The sequence below is a fragment of the Aedes albopictus genome, chromosome 1 (genome assembly GCF_035046485.1).
Source record: "Aedes albopictus strain Foshan chromosome 1, AalbF5, whole genome shotgun sequence".
In the NCBI taxonomy this organism is placed as follows: domain Eukaryota; kingdom Metazoa; phylum Arthropoda; class Insecta; order Diptera; family Culicidae; genus Aedes; species Aedes albopictus.
The window spans coordinates 42,887,751-42,906,715 of record NC_085136.1 but is presented as its reverse complement, the minus strand read 5'-3'; the positions used below and the strand labels follow the sequence as shown (position 1 = coordinate 42,906,715).

Genomic DNA, 18,965 nt, shown 5'->3' with positions numbered 1-18,965 from the left:
TTCGAAACTATCGCAGAGAAGCTTTCCATGCTTGTGGAGAGAAGCTGTCCAAGCTTCCGAAGTGCTACTTTCTAAGCATCCGAAGGAACGCCTTCCACGCTTCCGGAGAGAAGCCTTCCAAGCTTCCGGAGAGAAGCCTTCCAAGCTTCCGGAGAGAAGCCTTCCAAGCTTCCGAAGAGAAGCCTTCCAAGCTTCCGGAGAGAAGCCTTCCAAGCTTCCGGAGAGAAGCCTTCCAAGCTTCCGGAGAGAAGCCTTCCAAGCTTCCGGAGAGAAGCCTTCCAAGCTTCCGGAGAGAAGCCTTCCAAGCTTCCGGAGAGAAGCCTTCCAAGCTTCCGGAGAGAAGCCTTCCAAGCTTCCGGAGAGAAGCCTTCCAAGCTTCCGGAGAGAAGCCTTCCAAGCTTCCGGAGAGAAGCCTTCCAAGCTTCCGGAGAGAAGCCTTCCAAGCTTCCGGAGAGAAGCCTTCCAAGCTTCCGGAGAGAAGCCTTCCAAGCTTCCGGAGAGAAGCCTTCCAAGCTTCCGGAGAGAAGCCTTCCAAGCTTCCGGAGAGAAGCCTTCCAAGCTTCCGGAGAGAAGCCTTCCAAGCTTCCGGAGAGAAGCCTTCCAAGCTTCCGGAGAGAAGCCTTCCAAGCTTCCGGAGAGAAGCCTTCCAAGCTTCCGGAGAGAAGCCTTCCAAGCTTCCGGAGAGAAGCCTTCCAAGCTTCCGGAGAGAAGCCTTCCAGGCTTCCGGAGAGAAGCCTTCCAGGCTTCCGGAGAGAAGCCTTCCAGGCTTCCGGAGAGAAGCCTTCCAGGCTTCCGGAGAGAAGCCTTCCAGGCTTCCGGAGAGAAGCCTTCCAGGCTTCCGGAGAGAAGCCTTCCAGGCTTCCGGAGAGAAGCCTTCCAGGCTTCCGGAGAGAAGCCTTCCAGGCTTCCGGAGAGAAGCCTTCCAGGCTTCCGGAGAGAAGCCTTCCAAGCTTCCGGAGAGAAGCCTTCCAAGCTTCCGGAGAGAAGCCTTCCAAGCTTCCGGAGAGAAGCCTTCCAAGCTTCCGGAGAGAAGCCTTCCAAGCTTCCGGAGAGAAGCCTTCCAAGCTTCCGGAGAGAAGCCTTCCAAGCTTCCGGAGAGAAGCCTTCCAAGCTTTCGGAGAGAAGCCTTCCAAGCTTCCGGAGAGAAGCCTTCCAAGCTTCCGGAGAGAAGCCTTCCAAGCTTCCGGAGAGAAGCCTTCCAAGCTTCCGGAGAGAAGCCTTCCAAGCTTCCGGAGAGAAGCCTTCCAAGCTTCCGGAGAGAAGCCTTCCAAGCTTCCGGAGAGAAGCCTTCCAAGCTTCCGGAGAGAAGCCTTCCAAGCTTCCGGAGAGAAGCCTTCCAAGCTTCCGGAGAGAAGCCTTCCAAGCTTCCGGAGAGAAGCCTTCCGAGCATCCGGAGACAAGTCTTCCACGCTTCCGTAAAGAAGCTTGCCAAGCTTACGAAGAGGAGCCTTCCAAGCTTCCGGCGAGAAGCCTTCCAAGCTTCCGGCGAGAAGCCTTCCAAGCTTCCGGCGAGAAGCCTTCCAAGCTTCCGGCGAGAAGCCTTCCAAGCTTCCGGCGAGAAGCCTTCCAAGCTTCCGGCGAGAAGCCTTCCAAGCTTCCGGCGAGAAGCCTTCCAAGCTTCCGGCGAGAAGCCTTCCAAGCTTCCGGCGAGAAGCCTTCCAAGCTTCCGGCGAGAAGCCTTCCAAGCTTCCGGCGAGAAGCCTTCCAAGCTTCCGGCGAGAAGCCTTCCAAGCTTCCGGCGAGAAGCCTTCCAAGCTTCCGGCGAGAAGCCTTCCAAGCTTCCGGCGAGAAGCCTTCCAAGCTTCCGGCGAGAAGCCTTCCAAGCTTCCGGCGAGAAGCCTTCCAAGCTTCCGGCGAGAAGCCTTCCAAGCTTCCGGCGAGAAGCCTTCCAAGCTTCCGGCGAGAAGCCTTCCAAGCTTCCGGCGAGAAGCCCTCCAAGCTTCCGGCGAGAAGCCCTCCAAGCTTCCGGAGAGAAGCCTTCCAAGCTTCCGGAGAGAAGCCTTCCAAGCTTCCGGAGAGAAGCCTTCCAAGCTTCCGGAGAGAAGCCTTCCAAGCTTCCGGAGAGAAGCCCTCCAAGCTTCCGGAGAGAAGCCTTCCAAGCTTCCGGAGAGAAGCCTTCCAAGCTTCCGGAGAGAAGCCTTCCAAGCTTCCGGAGAGAAGCCTTCCAAGCTTTCGGACAGAAGGCTTCCAAGCTTCCAGAGAGAAGGCTTCCAAGCTTCCGGTGCGAAGCCTTCCAAGCTTCCGGTGCGAAGCCTTCCAAGCTTCCGGAGCGAAGCCTTCCAAGCTTCCGGAGCGAAGCCTTCCAAGCTTCCGGAGAGAAGCCTTTCAAGCTTCCGGAGCGAAGCCTTCCGGAGAGAAGCCTTCCAAGCTTCCGGAGAGAAGCCTTCCAAGCTTCCGAAGCGAAGCCTTCCAAGCTTCCGGAGCGAAGCCTTTCAAGCTTCCGGAGCGAAGCCTTCCGGAGAGAAGCCTTCCAAGCTTCCGGAGAGAAGCCTTCCAAGGTTCCGGAGAGAAGCCTTCCAAGCTTCCGGAGAGAAGCCTTCCAAGCTTCTGGAGAGAAGCTTCCAAGCATCCGGAGACAAGTCTTCCTCGCTTCCGGAAAGAAGCCTTCCAAGCTTCCGGAGAGAAGTGTTCCAAGCTTCCAGAGAGAAGTTTCCCAAGCTTCCGGCGAGAAGCCTTCCAAGTTTTATGGAAATTTCTTCGATTGTTGCATGGAGTGTGTTACGTTTGTTTTTATTGGTGAACATTTTGTTAGTTTGGTTATATATTATAATCTGGTTTGTGAATCTGTCCCTGATATTGATTTAGCATTTATAGTGCTCATTCCGTTCCGGACAACGATCATGTACAAGACGCGCAAATCGTCCCCAAGCACGCACATCAATATGTAGACTGTCTTGTACTGTTGCCCGATTAGGGATGCCCTCCCTTAGGATTGCATACTCCTAGAACAAACACAAGCTATTTAAGCAACAGATGTTGCCGACAAAATGAGATCTGCCACTAAAAATATGATCACAGCATTGACCGACGGATCAAGAACAATAATGAAACCTTGTCATCCTGGGATTGGACTTCGTAGTCGGTTTATGTTATGTGTTTTATATCCAGACCCGGATCAAGGATTGTGGGGGTCCGGGGCCAGAGTTGATGTGGAGGCCACTCGAAGGTACAAATGCGATGAGCAAAAAAGTTTTTCTTTATTTTTGAACAGTATTTGAACAAAGTGAATAATAAAGTTAATATGTAGCAGGCAGGTAGGTTTTTATGGGGGCCTCTGGCCCTTCGCTTCCCTTAGATCCGGCCCTGTTTATGTCGACAGCTTGTGATGCGTCTTTTGTGCATTTGTAGGGTTCTATTTTATTTTAGTAGCAGCATCAAACGTGGAACGCGATACGAAATATTAAAAAGCACAATTGTAGGGTTTTATTCAAAGTCACTCGTTGCATGTTGCCTCACGTGGGCTCGATGCATTTGTAGTGTTCCACAATGCTTCATTTGTAATGAGCTTCAGAAACTTCATAAACAATTCAGATCTTCACCAACACTTTGGAACTTTTAGTAGAACATTGATACTTGAATCACTAAACACTTCACTATTTACTTTTGCACTAAAGAAGTCTGTAAGTTGCAGACGAAATAGGCATATCTGTCCGAAGATAAGCAAAGTAGTGGAATTAAAAGGAATTCCCTCGTCTTTGTTAGTTTTTTTTTAAGTTTCAGTTTTTAGTTTTTCTTTAGCAAAAGTGAACAGTCAAGTGTTTTTTTTTAATTTTTAACTAGTGATTTAAGGACAAACGTCTTGACATCCCGCTTCATCAGTGCATCAGAACTTCAAACGCACAAATCTCAAGAAGCGAACTTCAAACAACAGATCGTTTCATTATTCTGTTCATGCTCACTCGTAATAAGCTTAAAATAAGAAGCTACTGTGTGCTGGTTTTGTTTACAAAGAGATTTGTACCCTCGAAATCGTGAGTAGGTGCCAGAGTCGGCCATTGTGGCGGCCATTTTGGGATTCTAACAAGTCTGTCCTTAAGTAAATTAGATCTAAAAAGAAAGGATTGAAACCGTCTACTGAAATGGTTTCTGAAAGTATTTTTTTCAGAGGGTCTTTCAAATTTTTTTCCTTTGGTTCCGGGTAATCATAATTGTTCAAAAACTAAAAACTTTCAAACAATTTTCATTGTAATTCAATAATATGTACCACTACACTTTTTTTGAGTCGCTTTTTGGTCACTATTATCATAAAATAGGTCTTTTGTAAATAATTTTACTAATTTGTTTTCGCTACCAGCCCTGCAGCAGTCTTTTTGTGTTTAGCTTGAGCTGAGCATATAAAAAAACTCTTCAGAATTGAAGCTTTCATGAGTTTTTTAAGATTATGATTAGAAAAAATACAATAAATCGGAGAAAATTGGACCGATTTTGATTTTGGTTTTGTATGGGGTGAAAAACTTTAAACCTCATTTTCTCAAAAGTGGGTTTTTGTCACTTACACCCCTTTGCTTCTAATCCCCTCATTTATAATGCGATGATGAAATTAGAGTAAATCAAGATACTTACATTGTGTTTTCCACGGCTTAGTAGCATATAGTTAATCTGGAATGGTAGAAAAAAATCAATTTAGTGTCGGTATTTTTGATAACATGATATCAGAGAGTAAAGAGATTTAGGTTAGGTATCTTTATTAGAGAGATTTTCAGCCCGAGGCTGGTTCATCTCTAGTAAAGAGAGTAAATAAGAATTAAATTTGCTCTGGATTGGGACTGGTTGAATATGCATTAAATTCGGACAGATGATCCTTAGAACTTCGAGGTCCAAACATCGGCTAGTACCTCTCGGGACCCACACTGTACTTCCCTTCTGAAGGAAGAACTCACGTTTAGCGAGTTTGTCGGGAGTGGGATTCGATCCCTGGTCCTCGGCGTGATAGTCACGTGTTTTAACAATCACACCAGGTATTCTGTGGAGAATCCTCCGAGGATTCTGTGGAGATTCCTTCTGTGGAGAATCCTCCGAGGATTCTGTGGAGAATCCTCCGAGGATTCTGTGGAGAATCCTCCGAGGATTCTGTGGAGAATCCTCCGAGGATTCTGTGGAGAATCCAACCAAGATTTCGGGTGAAAATCTACGAGGATTCTGGGGAGAATCCTACGAGGATTCTGTGGAGAATCCTACGAGGATTCTGTGGAGAATCCTACGAGGATTCTGTGGAGAATCTTACGAGGATTCTGTGGAGAATCCTACGAGGATTCTGTGGAGAATCCTACGAGGATTCTGTGGAGAATCCTACGAGGATTCTGTGGAGAATCCTACGAGGATTCTGTGGAGAATCCTACGAGGATTCTGTGGAGAATCCTACGAGGATTCTGTGGAGAATCCTACGAGGATTCTGTGGAGAATTCTACGAGGATTCTGTGGAGAATCCTACGAGGATTCTGTGGAAAAACCTACGAGGATTCTGTGGAGAATCCTACGAGGATTCTGTGGAGAATCCTACGAGGATTCTGTGAAGAATCCTACGAGGATTCTGTGGAGAATCCTACGAGGATTCTGTGGAGAATCCTACGAGGATTTGTGGAGAATCCTACGAGGATTCTGTGGAGAATCCTATGAGGATTCTTTGGAGAATCCTACGAGGATTCTGTGGAGAATCCTACGAGGATTTTGTGGAGAATCCTACGAGGATTCTGTGGAGAATCCTACGAGGACTCTGTGGAGAATCCTACGAGGATTCTGGGGAGAATCCTACGAGGATTCTGGGGAAAATCTAAGGACTGTTCATTTTATAAAGAGGACACCTTGTTTGTGTGATATCTTTTTTATTTTTCAATAAAATCATTATCGGTTTTTTGCATAAATTTCCATAGCTATTCTACAGTGTAGGAAAAATATAACATTATACAAATTGTCCTTAGTTATGGAACTGAAGCGGTCTTCGTTAAAACTCAATAAAACCCCATTTCTCAAAATTCTACACAACTTTCCACATACATAACTTTAAAATTTTCATGAACTTTTCAATGTGTTGGGATCTAATACTATTCTTCTAAAGGTAGAGTGTAATAGTTGGTCAGTAATAATGCACCAAGCATTATACAGCTTGATATAGTGAGTTGCCTTGTTATCAATGAAATTGATAAAAAATACTTATTTAAGTCCAGTGATGCAATAACACTACGGAATCAGTTCAAAATTTGTCCAGTATAGAAGAGAATCGCATTCTAAATGATACCGATGAAAAATATGCTTTAAAGTACATTCTTCATCATAAATTTAATACTTAATGATGGCCATAATGAAAAATTGCATACTTTTTGCTCCATAAATGCAAGTTTTTGATTCTAGAGAAGCTTATTATTATTTATTTTCAGCAAGGTCTGACCCTATGTAATTATATACCTTATTTGAAAATAACTACATGTTAATTTTTATTTTCGACATCATTATTACGTTGTATTTGCAATAGAGTACATCGTTATTTAGAAGAACCTTCATAGAACGAAGCGGTTTTATCTCCGGTAACTGCCATGAAGCACAGTAACCAAGCCAACAATGCTATCAAGAAGCGGTTTTCTGCATTTGAATTTGCATTATTAGTACTTTCGACTAGATCCATTGAAAACATTCAAAATTTAATATTTTTTATACATTTTTGTTTAACAAATAAATTTTATTCTGAAAATCGAGTCCAACTCGGTAACTTTAATATCTTAACAACCATTATTCCGATTAGGTTTATATTTTGCCAGAATATGTATCCCTCAAACTGCTGCAGCATGGCAAACACTTTTTTGCAATTAAAAACGATACACCGATGTTTTACAGAAATTTTGTGTTTATCTTTAGTTTTTGGGAATTGAAAAATTGATCTCTCGAAACACTTTGCCACATTTCTATGAAGTTCAATAATTTTAAACCAATTTATTTATGGTTATTATCTGCTAATATAATGTACTGAACAACTAACCAAGGCTGCTCAAATTTGAACTACGCGTTTTCTTTTCATAGCCTTCCAAAGTTGTCCTCTTCATAAAATGAACAGTCCTTACGAGGATTCTGTGGAGAATCCTACGAAGATTCTGTGGAGAATCCTACGAAGATTCTGTGGAGAATCCTTCGAGGATTCTGTGGAGAATCCTCCGAGGATTCTGTTTAGCAATAATATCAAGTAGCAGCCTGGTGGGAACGTTAACTTTTCTTTTTAGAATTTACAATGTAGTACAGTGCAATTGAACATCATACAATGGAACATTTTACAAAAACTGTAACAATCGTGTTTACTTTTTTCAAGCCCACTTCAGCTGAACCAATCAGCAAAGCAAACAAACACCTTGTAACCGGAAGCTCAATCTGTTTTCAGCTGGTTCGGATCCCATCACCACACACACATGGGGTCACCAACTGGTAGATGCGAACAAATTAATTAACTAAATTGACACTCTCGTCCAATTCCTGCCCCTTCCTATCCTTTCAGGAAGCTCATCATACAAACAGAGTCAGTGATTGCCTCCTCCCGTCCGTTCCGGGGCTTTCGACGACCGGATCGGTTCCTAGAGTATAGAATTAATTAAAAATGCAAATTTCATTAAAATTAAAAACAAACAAATCCCGTCAAACGACCCCAAACACAGCTGATGACCTGGTTCTCAGTTCATCGTCCCGACTAGCTGTGTGGTAGTTCGATCATAGAACGAACGAAACAAAAAAAAAACGAGTGTTATCAAAACATTCTGGCAAACGTTATGATGATGAACGTTCGCCGTTCATCATAATCGCGAATGCGCCTTTAATTATGTGACAATCGGCCCCGCCTCAACGCAGCTCCACCTCTATGTCGATCAGCGAACCAAACCGCCAATAATCGAAATCACGGCAACCGAAGCGAAGCGACGGGAGCGACGACCAGTTCCAGTGATTAAATTTAAACAAATTTTATGTACAAACTTTGTACGCAGTGGTTTTTTTGCTCGATTGGTCGACGTCCCTCGACAATGAATTCACCACATGCGTGATTTAAAATTCATAGGACCGAACCGCGCAGCGCCATCTGACTCTGAAATCTGAGGCTGCGTACGGTCATCGGCCCTTGCTCCGGATACAGCAGGAAAAACACAACCAATTTAAATGCCATTTTCGATGCAAATGGTGGCAGAAAAAATCGAAGTTGCACTTACCACATCACGAAATATGAAATACGGGGAGGCACAAAAACGTTGAAACATAAAGGCATAAAACCACGTGCGTTGCGTTTCGTTTGGGGTTTCTGCGGTGCGGCCGTTCGTTCGCGCTCGGCTTTTCGCTCAATGAGTTTTCCTAGTTTGGTGGATCTCTTTTGTTTAATAAATATTTATGGTCAAGTGCTTGGGACTGTTTGTGCGCCTTCCATGCCCGCCTCGCTTCTCTGACATAACTCGGGCGTCGACGAAAAAAACCAAGCAGAAATTGTTCATAAATATGTAAAAGTAGGCAACAAAATTGCCGCTTGCTCCCACCCCAGTGCTGCCATCTATCAGTGGGTCGGGTGGGTCTCCGAAAAGATCACGTAATTTCGTTTGCTCCTGCACTGCCACAAAGCACAAAGCACACTGGCTCATTTCAATCAGATTCCGGCCATTAGTCATGATTATTAATTCATTCTCCGGGGGCATGATGATGACGGGAGGAATGGCTTTGGCCTCGCAGCTTCCAGAATCGCTTCATTCTTATCGGAGCGCTGGCTGGCGCTGGTGATGGCGAGATTGCGAAACGATTCCCCTGGGATTGTACAGCAGGACGAAAGGGAAATTTGGCCCATAAATAAGCCGATTATAATATTTAAACAGGCTTCTTCTGGTGGATCCCCCGCCAAAACCACTTCTGGCAGTGACGGCGAGGAAGGAATTTGGAGATTTTTATTTTTTTCCCCGAAAAGTCGGTGGGGAAATTATGGAGGGTTGTGTTTTGTGCGCCTTTTCCAAGAGCGATTGGAGTCGATTTGCGGGAATTTTGCCGCCCACTCCGGGGAATTTCCGGTTAGAGATTGAAAAATGAGTTTGTATCAGCAGAATTTTGTTCTTTGCGCCTAATTGAGGAAAGGTTACTGAGTTCAGAGGAAGTCGTACGGCTTTGTGATTTCGGAGAAAATTGACGTTGCGAAAGAGGAAAAATCTGAATCAGATCTTCTAAAAAATATAGACAATTTGTCTAAATGAATTTGTTGCAATTTTCCGGCTTGTCGACTGGTAAATCTGAAACAGATGAAAAAACTTTACGTTTGTAAAAACAGATGTAAAGTAGACCAATTGAAAGCTTTTGAAAAAAAATGTCTTGTTCTGGTGGGATTCGAACTCATGACTCCTTGTCGCTAGTCTGGCGCTTCAACCAAATAAGCCACGGATGAAGTAACGATTTCGGTCATGTTAAAACTTGTCTAACTGTAGGTACATTTAGGATCGACTACAGGCCAAAAGTACGAAGAACAGAACGATGAAGAACAAAACATCAAATATACCAAATATTTCGGTGGAAAACTTGAAAACGATGTGCTTTGTTTTGTATGACCATGAGTTCACAACTCCGTGATTTTAAGTGATCAGTATCCTGAGATGCATAAAATTTGCATGTTCACTAGCATCATCTTTGTGTAGAGTTTCGAAGACACCGTTTTTATAGGTAATAACAATCCTGAGATATATGAGCCATTAAATTTGATTGCTCAGTAGCGCCATCTGTATGAGGAGTTCCGAATTGAAAAGTCTCATGATCTGTAAGTCATTGACGTACCCAACAACTTTGTTCAAGACTACACAAGTCTAAGTGATCAGAATCCTGACATATATGACATGGAAAGTTCGCATACTCACTAGCGCCACCTATGTGTGAAGTTCCGAATTAAACGACCCATCATCTGTAAGCACTTGGCCAGTACTTTTCCGAAGACTCCATCCTTCATAAGCGATCAGAATGCTGATAAATATGCGATATAAAATATGCTTGCGCAGTAGCGCCACCTATTTGTGAAGTGCCGAATGAAACGGCACATTGACCTATCCAACAACTTTGCTGAAGATACCATCTTTTTAGGTCATCGTTTCTCAACCTTGGCTCTCGCGACCCCCTAGTCTGTGGTCATAAAACCATTGCAAGCAGTTGGGGAATTGCGAAACGAAGGTTGGGAAACTATGTTCTAAGTGTTCAGGATTTCATATGAAATTTGCACGCTCAGTAGCGGCATCTAGGGGAAAAGCGGGTAACACCGTCAGGGTGGGTAAGCCCGTCACCCCAATGATTTTACCAGAAAACAGTGATTTAGTAGCTTTTTGGCCACACGCATCATTTGTTTTTACCATTTTTACTCTTTCGAGACAAATGATACCAAAATTGACCTGTCAAACATGAAGAAAATAAACAAAACAAACGCACGCGTCATTGTACCAACGGCGGATGTAATATTTCGTCGGTAGAATTTAGCTTCTGAAATACAAAAGAAGTGCAAAAAATAACTTTCATCAATCATGTATTCTCATCTGTACTATTCTTTAGTGCCAAGATTCATTGAATGGTCAGTTTCAACAATTATTTAGAAATTACGGTGTAATTTAAGAAAAGTGGCCTTTTCGGGTAAGCCCGTCACTCATCGGCGGGGGTAACTCCGTCATGCTCTTCGGATGACCGGATGTTTGTTGAACTGGCTAGGCATTTCTATTAGATGCCACGCAACTACAAACTGATGACCAACCAGGGAAATTTCTATAGGGGTCGCCCATAAATGACGTAGCATTTTAGGGGGGGGATGAGTTGGAGTCTTAAATTATGCTACTAGCAATGTATTACGTATTGGAAAGTAGACTACGAGGAAAGGGGTGTCAAAAATTGTCAAAAAACGCCACGTCATTTATGGATGACCCCATATGGGTTTCTCCTGGAATTCCTGCGGGTTTTTTTTCCAAGGCTTCTTTCAGTATTTCCTATGATTTATCCAACTAAATCTACTAGGATTTCTCCAGGAGTTCCTGCTTGGACTCTTCCTGTTCCTTTCTAGACCTTCTAAGGGCATAATTTGTGGATTATTTTTTCATCGATTGCAAATTCACTAGCGCCGCCTAGTGGCAGAATTCTGAACCACGTGTCCCGTTTTATGTAAGTCTATGTCATACTGATCAACTTTGCCGAAGACACCAAGTCATTGGATTCTGAGATATGAGGTTTGGAAAATTTACATGCCCACTAGCGCCGCCCAGTGGAGGAATTTCGAACTTTGTAACTCATCATCTGTAAGTTATTGGCGTATCCAATATTTTTTCCGAAGACACTATTTCTAATTATCAGGGTCTTGATCTGTCGCACATCGTAACGTTTGCTTGACAACCTAATGGTTCCTGTAGTGCAATTTAGCATCAAACTGTTGATGGCGCCTCTGGCGGCCAAGTTACCAACTAATCATATGAACCTAAGTTCTAATTGGTAGATCTTTTCAAACCCTGAAACTTTGCCGAAGAAAGTATTGCGCTCTCTGTTAACACACCCGGGATAATTGGCCACACCCCCATAAGCCCAAATCCCATAAGCTTAGTCTCCTATTAGGCGAATTCCAATTGCGCCCCCCGACCAGTGATTTTACAAGAGTATCGACTGTAGAATGATTGGTAAACCATCACTGCACTTCAAAAATGTTTTGAAAATATTTTAAAATTGAAATCTTCAAAAGTATTAATATAAAAATATATATGACGGACTTACCCCATAGGGGTGACGGTCTTACCCGCACTGAATTAAAAACATGAATATTTATTAAGGTTGTGTTATGTGCATTGTTCGCCAGAATTAACATAATTTGACAATTCCAATGCACAAGTCTTATAAAAAACTAATGAAACAAATAATCTGCGTACTGAAAATACCAATTTTCGCCCTACATTTATTTTGAAAAATCCAAATGCTTAAGGTGACGGGGTTACCCCTTCCTCCCCTATGTGTGAATTTTCCAATACTCCTTTGGAAACCTCCTTTCAAGATCTTCTGACACTTCTTCGGAAACCCCCATGAAAGGATCCTGAAATCCTCCCTGATATTTTCATAAGGCACCCATTGCACCCACATTAAACCCTTGTTAAGTTTATTTTCCCGAAAAACCATTTAATTCTCCTTTAAGTGCAGAATTAGCTCATTGTTAAATACACGTCAATAAAACAAAAAAAAGTTCTTCATGAAAACTTATCCAATCCCCTTTTTGATTCTACCTCTATACCTTGAAGCCCCTCTCAAACCCCTCCAAAACGTATTTTAAACGATGATACTCCGTTTGGCATACGGACACCGATGGCCGAATGGACGATTGGCAATTTTTTACTGAGAGAAAAAAAAATAGAAACATTTCCTCGAAAACTTCCTTTACTTTCGGATGAATTGTTGGAAAATTTCTGAAAAAATAAGAAGGAATTTTCGGAAAATTTATGGAAGAAAACTTGAACAATTACTGGGAGAATTTATAGATGCACTTCTGGAGATTTCTTGGAATAATTCACTAGAAATTCCAAGAAATACACAAGAATTTCACTAGAAATTCTAAGAACTTCTCTAGAAATTCCAAGAACTCACTAGAAATTCCAAGCACTTCAATAGAAATTCCAAGAAATTCACTAGAAGTTCCATGAATTTCACTAGAATTCCAAGAATTTAACTAGAAATTCCAAGAATTTCACTGGAAACTCCAAGAATTTCACCGGAAATTCCAAGAATTTCACTGGAAATTCCAAGAATTTCACTGGAAATTCCAAGAATTTCACTGGAAATTCCAAGAATACTGGAAATTCCAAGAATTTCACTGGAAATTCCAAGAATTTCACTGGAAATTCCAAGAATTTCACTGGAAATTCCAAGAATTTCACTGGAAATTCCAAGAATTTCACTGGAAATTCCAAGAATTTCACTGGAAATTCCAAGAATTTCACTGGAAATTCCAAGAATTTCACTGGAAATTCCAAGAATTTCACTGGAAATTCCAAGAATTTCACTGGAAATTCCAAGAATTTCACTGGAAATTCCAAGAATTTCACTGGAAATTCCAGGAATTTCACTGGAAATTCCAAGAATTTCACTGGAAATTCCAAGAACTTCACTGGAAATTCCAAGAATTTCACTGGAAATTCCAAGAATTTCACTGGAAATTCCAAGAATTTGACTGGAAATTCCAAGAATTTGACTGGAAATTCCATGAATTTCACTGGAAATTCCAAGAATTTCACTGGAAATTCCAAGAATTTCACTGGAAATTCCAAGAATTTCACTGGAAATTCCAAGAATTTCACTGGAAATTCCAAGAATTTCACTGGAAATTCCAAGAATTTCACTGGAAATTCCAAGAATTTCACTGGAAATTCCAAGAATTTCACTGGAAATTCCAAGAATTTCACTGGAAATTCCAAGAATTTCACTGGAAATTCCAAGAATTTCACTGGAAATTCCAAGAATTTCACTGGAAATTCCAAGAATTTCACTGGAAATTCCAAGAATTTCACTGGAAATTCCAAGAATTTCACTGGAAATTCCAAGAATTTCACTGGAAATTCCAAGAATTTCACTGGAAATTCCAAGAATTTCACTGGAAATTCCAAGAATTTCACTGGAAATTCCAAGAATTTCACTGGAAATTCCAAGAATTTCACTGGAAATTCCAAGAATTTCACTGGAAATTCCAAGAATTTCACTGGAAATTCCAAGAATTTCACTGGAAATTCCAAGAATTTCACTGGAAATTTCAAGAATTTCACTGGAAATTCCATTGTTAAATACACGTTAATAAAACCAAAAAAAAAACATTAGTTCTTCATGAAACCTTATCCAATCCCCTTCTTGATTCTACCTCTATTCCATGAAGCCTCTCTCAAATCCCTCCAAAACGTTTTTTAAACGATGATACTCCGTTTGGCATACGAACGCCGATGGCCGAATGGACGATTGGCGATTTTTTACTGAGAGAAAAAAAATATAAAAATTTCCTCGAAAATTTCTTTAACTCTCGGATGAATAATTCAATTATTGTTGAAAATTTCTGAAAAAAATAAGGAGGAATTTTCGGAAAATTTATGGAAGAAAACTTGAAGAATTACTGGGAGAATTTATAGATGCACTTCTGGAGATTTCTTGGAATATTTCACTAGAAATTCCAAGAAATGCACAAGAAATCTCAAGAATTTCACTAAAAATTCTAAGAACTTCTCTAGAAATTCCAAGAACTCACTAGAAATTCCAAGCACTTCAATAGAAATTCCAAGAAATTCACTAGAAGTTCCATGAATTTAACTAGAATTCCAAGAATTTAACTAGTAATTTCAAGAATTTCACTGGAGATTCCAAGAGTTTCATTAGAAATTCCAAGAATTTCACTAGAAGTTCTAAAAATTTCCCTAGAAATTCTAAGAATTTCACTAGAAATTCTAAGAAATTCACAAGAAATTGCAAGAATTTCACTAGAAGTTGTAGGAATTTCACTAGAAATTGCAAGAGTTGGCTAGAAGTTGCCAGAATTTCACTAGAAATGGCAAGAATTTCACTAGAAATTGCAAGAATTTCACTAGAAATTCCAGGAATTTCACCAGAAATTGCAAGAATTTCACTAGAAATTCCAAGAGTTGCACTAGAAATTGCAAGAGTTTCACTAGAAATTGCAAGAACTTCACTAGAAATTCCATGAATTTCATATAAATTTCACTGGAAATTCCAAGAATTTCACTGGAAATTCCAAGAATTTCACTGGAAATTCAAAGAATTTCACTGGAAATTCTAAGAATTTCACTGGAAATTCCAAGAATTTCACTGGCAATTCCAAAAATTTGTAGGAAAATTGATGGAAGAAATATTATACAATTACTGGAAGAAATCTTGTTGAATTACTGGAAGAATTATTGGATAGCCTCCTGGTGATTTCTTTCAATATTTCATAGAGATTATCCAAATGAACCATTGGGAAATTCCCGAGAGACTCATTATAGATTTCCTAGAAGAACTATTGAAGAATTCCTGGTAGAATTCTTGAAGTTTGATTAAATAATACTTTAAAGAATTCTTGGAGAATGTCGGGAAGAATTCTTGAGATATTTCTGGAAGAATTAAAAAAAAATATTCGAGAATTTCTAGATTAGTTTTTGAAGCATTACTGGAATAGATCTTGGTGAACTTTTGGAGAATTCATGGATGATTTTTAGATAATATCTGGAAATCTGGAATTTCGAACAATAAGTGAAAAAAAAAAATTATTAACTTAAAAACGAATTCTTTGCGAATCCCGGGAACGATTTTTTAAAGCCTTTCTGGAAGAATCGGACAATTCTTGAAACCTTTCTGAAAGAATCTTTGAAAAATATCTGAAAGAATTTATGGAGAAATTTCTGGAGAATTTTTGAAAGTTGATGGAGGAAATTTTGTAAATAACTGGGAGAATTTATAGATGAACTCTAGGAGATTTCTTTGAATAGTTCGTAGAGAAGGAAAAATTCCCGAGATAATTATTGTTGATCTCCTGGAAGAACTATTGAATACAGTTTATTAGCATAATTCGTAAAAGAAAAAAAAATGAAAAATCCTGGAAACATCCTTTGCTCTAAGGTAATGGCTAGTTTCCACTTCGTGCGTACTGTGCAAAAAGATAGGACAAGTAATGGCCAAGTAATGATTCCGCTTCAAAATTACTTGTGCAGTTCGCAGATGGCAAGTAAGGAAAAAAGTGTAACACTCGTAACGCCTCCCGTGCGAATCAAATGGAGCTGTCACTTTTCCTTGCGGAAAAATAGTCCGCGCTATTATTCCGTAAGGAAAAGTGACGTTTCTCCCCATACTGGATCAGTTGTCAAAATTACTTGCGGAAAAAGGTGGAATTTTACTTGAGCGCTCTACTTGGCAACAAGAAACTAAGCTTAAATTGTAAAAATATATCTGGAAAAATTTTCGAAGAATTTTGAAAAATTGATGGAAGATATCTTGCACCATCTCTGGAAGCGTTTATAGATGATCTCTTAGAAATTTCTTTGAATAACTCATAGATATTTCTAAAATGAACTATTGAGAAACTCCTGGGAGAATCATTGAAGATTTTTTGATTTTTTTAAAAGAATTTCTGGTGGATGGGGAATGGTTACCGGAAAATCATTTGAAGAATTCTTGGAGAACTGCCGTTCTACGCATAAATGTCCCATGTTATATGGGAATCCCACACAACATTGAACAATTCTTGAAGAATTCCTCAACAAATTCTTGAAAAAAAAATCGATGACAATTTCTTCGAGAATACCTTGAAGAATTCTTGCAGAATTCCAGACAGAGTTTTTCTAGAACTATTATGAAGAATGTTTGGTGAATTCTTACAAGAATTTCTGAAGAATTCATAGATGATTTTTGAAATATGTTCCGGGAGTATTTTTAAGAAGTAAACAATTGTTGGTTAAATCTTTGCATTATTGGCTGAAAAGAGAATGTTTTGAGAATTCCGGGAAGAATTCTTAAAGAATTTCTGTTGGAATTTTTGTAGAATCCTTGGAATAATTCTTGGACTCTCCTTGAAAGAATTGATAAATTTCCGAAAGAATTATTCAAAAATTCTTGAAAGAATTTTGGAAACAATTTTTAGAGAAAAATGTTGAAGAACTCCGTGGAATAATTTTTGGAAAATAAATGAAATATTTTTTTTCAGAATTTCTAAGAGAATTCTTGAAAGTAAAAAGTTCTTAGAGAGCTCTTTTGAATATTTTTTTTGAGAATAATGGTCGATAATTCCTGTGAATATTCTTAGAAGTTAACGTTTAAATAATTACTGCAAAAACTCTTTGCATTATTTATTGTCAAGATATTTTTTTGAGAATTCGAGGAAGAAATCTCAAAGAAAACCTGTGGTGTGGAGTCTTTCCAAAAAGTCCTTGAAAAAATTATTGAATTTTTGAAAAATTACTGAGAGAATTCCGGAAAGAATTTCAAGAGAAGAATTGTTGAAGATCTCCTTCGAAGAATTATTGAAGAATTCTTGGTTTATTAACTGCAAAGATATTTTTTGAAGAATTCCAGAAAGAATTCTCAAAAAAGTCCTTGTGGAATTTTTGGAGGATCCTTGGAAGAGTTCTTGAAGAATACCGGAGAGAATTTTATAAAAAATACTGAAAGAATTCTGGAACAAATTTTAGGTGAAGAGTTGTTGGAGAACTCCTTCGAAGAATTAACGAAGAATTCGTGAAAGAATTTTCTGAAAAACACTGAGGGAATTCTTAAGAGTAAACAATTTTATTACGGGGTCTTAAATCATGTAGCTTTATTGAGGTCATCGATAAAGTAAACTTGATTTGATCAGATTAAAAAAAAATATGGCTTCCAGGAGTTCCCCATTTTTTTCAGGATTTTTTCTAGAATTCTTTCTGGATTTCTCCAATTCTTCCAAGAATTCTCCAAGAATTCTTCCATGGATTCTTCCAAAAAAAATCCAGGAAGAATTCTTCCAGTCTTCATCCCGGAATTCTCCAATAATTCTCTTTTGATATTTTTAAGTAAATGTTGAAAAGCTTACTCCTAAGATATTTCCAGGAGTTATCTATAAATCATCCATGAATTCTTCAGGAATTCTTCTAAGAATTCTCTAAAAATTCTCCAAGAACTATGCTTCAACAATTTTTCTAGAAATTTTCGAACACATTTTAAAAAAATATAGATTTGAATTAAAAGATTTTTTGGAATTCTTCAAGAATTCTTCCACACATTTTCCCAGAATTCTTCGCAGGATTCTCGAATCCCATCAGGATTTTCTCAATGATTCTTTCAAAAATGCTCCAGGAACTCCTGAGAGAATTCTTGAAAATGAAATCTTTTGAAGATTTTTTTGGAGAATTTAGGAAGAATGCCTGAAGAGTTCATGGATGATTTTTTAGATAATTCTTGTGAATATTCTTAGGAGTTAACGCCTAAATGATTACTGAAAAAGAAATCTTTGCATTAGTGACAGAAAATGTAATATTTAAAAAAAATCCGGGAAGCATTCTGGAAGTTATTCCTTGTGAAATTTTTAGAGAATCCTTGAAATAAATCTTTTAGAATTCATGAAAAAAATTTAAAAAAATTCCTAATAGAATTCTGGAAAAAAATTTTAGAGAAGACTTGTTGGAAAACTTCTTTGAACAATAATTATTGAAAACTTTGTGAAAAAAGTTTCTAAAAGATCCTGGGAGATTTCTTAAGAGTTAACAGTTTTATTACGGGTTTAAAATCATGCAGATTTATTGCGGTCATCGGTAAAGTAAAATTGATTTTATCAGATTTTAGATAAATATGGCTTTCAGGAGTTCTCCAATTTTAGTCAGGAATTTCTCAAAAATTCTTTCGGGTTTTTTTCCCAGGGATTCTCCAAGAATGCTTCCAAGGATTCTCAGAAAAATCCACCAAGAATTCTTTTTAGTAAATTATTGAAAAAATTCTCCTGAGATTTTCCCAGGAGTTATCTAAAAATCATCCATGAATTCCCCAGGAACTCTTCTAAGAATTCTCTAAAAAATGTCCAAGAACTATGCTTCAAGAGTTCTTCTGGGAATTTTGGAAGAAATTTTCAAGGATTTTTTCCGGGAATTCTTCAAGAATTCTCTCAGATATTTTCTCAGAATTCTTCGAAGGGTTCACCAATAACTACTCACCAATCCCACCAGTAATGCTTCACTATTAATTTCAGAAAATCTCCAATTATTCTCTCAGGAATTTTCCAACGATTTTCCATGAACTATTCCAAGAAATTTTCAAGAGTGAAGATTCTATTTTTCTAAGTTATCCTACAAAATTCTTTTCATCAATTCTATAATTTTGAATAACTCTCTAAAAATTCTTCCATAGCAGGCCTACCGTGAAATGAAAAAATGAGCTACCAAGCTGTTCCTAAAACCACTCTGAAAATCTTTCGAGAACTTCAAAACTTCCTCAATTCCATCATTAACTGCCTCTAAGCCACCTAAAAACCGCCCTGA

General features: G+C 39.3%; 2 protein-coding genes across 16 annotated transcripts in view; one reads left to right on the top strand and one right to left on the bottom strand.

Moving 5' to 3' along the window:
• LOC109402620 (protein toll) overlaps positions 1-18,965 on the bottom strand; it is a 393,806-nt gene that overhangs the window by 36,684 nt on the left and 338,157 nt on the right. For all 7 annotated transcript variants that reach the window (XM_062844412.1, XM_062844414.1, XM_062844415.1 and 4 more), the window contains exon 4: positions 4,564-4,599. The gene's annotated coding sequence lies outside the window, so the exon portion shown is untranslated. The remainder of the gene's footprint in view (positions 1-4,563; positions 4,600-18,965) is intronic.
• LOC109406602 (cation-independent mannose-6-phosphate receptor) overlaps positions 1-18,965 on the top strand; it is a 236,869-nt gene that overhangs the window by 104,975 nt on the left and 112,929 nt on the right. The gene's annotated exons all lie outside the window — the stretch shown is intronic.